Source organism: Odocoileus virginianus, chromosome 20, assembly GCF_023699985.2.
Source record: "Odocoileus virginianus isolate 20LAN1187 ecotype Illinois chromosome 20, Ovbor_1.2, whole genome shotgun sequence".
Lineage (NCBI taxonomy): Eukaryota > Metazoa > Chordata > Mammalia > Artiodactyla > Cervidae > Odocoileus > Odocoileus virginianus.
In genome coordinates this window covers 54516054-54518975 of record NC_069693.1, presented here as the reverse complement: position 1 = coordinate 54518975, position 2922 = coordinate 54516054, and the positions used below count along the sequence as shown (strand labels likewise).

The 2922-nt window shown below is 41.1% G+C and overlaps 1 non-coding gene across 1 annotated transcript; it reads left to right on the top strand.

The window, feature by feature from the left end:
• Positions 1 to 2111: 2111 nt before the first annotated feature.
• TRNAW-CCA (transfer RNA tryptophan (anticodon CCA)) lies at positions 2112 to 2183 on the top strand. Its single transcript has one exon. It is a non-coding gene; the product is annotated as a tRNA-Trp (tRNA).
• The last annotated feature ends 739 nt before the right edge of the window (positions 2184 to 2922 follow it).

Genomic DNA, 2922 nt, shown 5'->3' with positions numbered 1-2922 from the left:
AAAAAAATTTAAAACTTCTGATTTTTCACAGTCCACTATGAAAAAAATGAAAAGACAACCAACAGAATGGGATAAAATATTTGTAAGCCATGCATCTGATAACAGATTTGTATCTAGACTACACAGAGACCTATTTACAAGTCAACAATAAAAATATCATCCAATTTAAAAATGGGCAAAAGATTACATTCTACTTCAACAATTACTTCTGCACACGAGTCACTTAACTTCCCAGGTTTGAGGGCAAACACTGTGTTCTATTCCTTTCTGCAGCTCCAGCAGCTACCAAAGGAGAGGCAAAAGCACTGGCCTCAGTAGGAGACCTGTGTTTCCATTATGACTCTGACACTTAACTAGTCCTTTGATACTGAACAAGTCACTTCACTTCTTCAATCCTCATCTTTCTCATCTATAAAATGGGCCTAGGAATAGTACCTACTTCATGGAACTTTGGAGACTGAATGTAAGAATGCATGTCAACCTTTTAGCACAATGCCTAGCATAACAACTAGCATTGTTGTAAGTTGTAGCTACAATCCTAAGAGTGAATAAAATTATTGTGACAAATAAAATTATGCTTCTTTAAATTAATTTTTTAAATTGTGGCTGTGCCGTCTCTGTTGTGGTGCTTGGGCTTTCTTTAGTTGCAGCTTGTGGGCTCAGTAGCTGTGGGACACAGGCTTAGTTGTCCCACGGCATGATCTTAGTTTAGGGATGACTTCATGAGAATGGTGATAGTACCAATCTGGCCCAAAATCTTTGTGCTGGTTGACAGCTCCCTTGGGGAGACCTGCTACGTGCTGGGGCTCAGTACAGACTGTGTGGTGGCCTTCTGCAAGGCTTATGGGGCTAATATTGCCATCACAAGACTGGACCAGAGACAGGTAAGCCATGGAGGGTCTTTTACATTCTGTTTTCCCCACTCATTTCAATCCAAACCAGTAAAAGTGAAAGTGTTAGTTGCTCAGTCATGTCTGACTCTTTGTGACCCCATGGAAGCCTACCAGACTTCTCTGTCCATGGAATTTTCCAGCCAAGAATACTAGAGTGGGTAGCTAGTCCCTTCTCCAGGGGATCTTCTCGACACAGAGATCGAACCTATGTCTCCAGATTGCAGGTGGATTCTTTACCATTTGAACCACCAGGGAAGCTCTCATTCTAAACCAGAAAGTTGATTATTAGCTCATTTATTGTCTACAGACTAGTCTGTTCTGCCTCTGGAAAGCTGTTTACAAAGCATACTTGTGGATGGCTTCCAGGACACACTGTCCAAGTGACCGTCCTAGTGGACTGCATGATGGCAACTCCATGGCTGAATCATCAGCACTGGGAGTGTTAGGGACTGTGACTTCTCTAGTCAATTTGTGCTAATGATGCAATGAACATGACCTGACACAGACCCAGAATGCTTGAGGTATCATTTCATTCCAATCGCAATGGCCATCATCAAAAAGTCTACAAATAATAAATGCAGGAAAGAATGTAGAGAAAAAGGATCGACCATCTGCCTCCTACACTGTTAATGGGAGGGTAAACTGGCGTAGCCATTATGGAGAACAGTATGGAGGTTTCTTTAAAAAAACTAAAGTGGGCTTACTGTATGATGCCGCAGTCCCACTCCCAGGCATATATCTGGGGAAAAAACTATAATTCAAAATGATACATGCACCCCAGTGTACTGTACAGCATTATGCACAATGGCCGAGACCTAGATCAACCTAACGTTGACTGACTGGTGAACGGATAAAGATGTGCTACATACCTACAATGAAACATTACTCAGCCATAAAGAGAATAAAACAATGCCAATTTCTGCAACATGGATGGCCTAGAGAGTATCACACCAAGTGAAGTCAGCTGGACCAAGAAAGATGATTATCATGTGATATGGCTTAGATGTGGAATCTTAAAAAAATCAAATGAACTTACATACAAAACAGAAACAGGCCCACAGACATAGAAACAAACCTATGGTTACCAAAGGGGAAGGGGTAGGGAGGAATAAATTAGGAGTTTGGGATGAACACATATACAATACTACATACAAAATAGATAACGGACAAGGACCTACTGTATAACACAGACCTATGCTTAATATTTGCGATAGGGCTTCCCTGGTGGCTCAGAGGTTAAAGCGTCTGCCTCCAATGCGGGAGACCCGGGTTCAATCCCTGGGTTGGGAAGATCCCCTGGAGAAGGAAATGGTAACCCACTCCAGTATTTTTGCCTGGAGAATCCCATGGACGGAGGAGCCTGGTAGACTACAGTCCATGGGGTTGCAAAGAGTCGGACACAACTGAGTGACTTCACTTTCACTTTCACATAAAGGAAAAGAATCTGAAAAGAATGTATATACATTATATGTAGATATATCTGAATCACTTTGCTATATACCTGAAACTGCTTCAGCTAACTAACACACTGTAAATGAACTAGACTTCAACTAAATAAACAAATAGATAGTTAAGCATCTAATATTAAAAAAAACACATCAATCAGTGTTTGGGCAAAACACTGATTATCTCAAAGAATATTGGTCAGAGAATTCACTACCCTCTCTTCTAGGAACTGTCTGATCATCTTACGCACATTAGGCAGTAACCAGAGTGGTCTAATATAAGAGACAGAGTGCACACAACCATTCATGACCAAAAGAAAGTCAATGTTTCATTCCAAACATGAGTTCCTTAAACTTACCTGCCTTATCTGACAATCTCCCTCTTGAAACCTCCCTTTGATAGCCTCACAAGTTTCTAGGAATCATAGGAGTTCACATCATCCAAGGGAAATGGGGTGGAGATGTGTCAGTCTAACTTCTATGCTTGTCTTAATAGCAGTCCTGAGACAACTGTTTGGGTGTCTCAGTCATCCCCAACAAAAGCACCTTAGTAACAAGACTTCCTTCCATCTCTATAACAATAA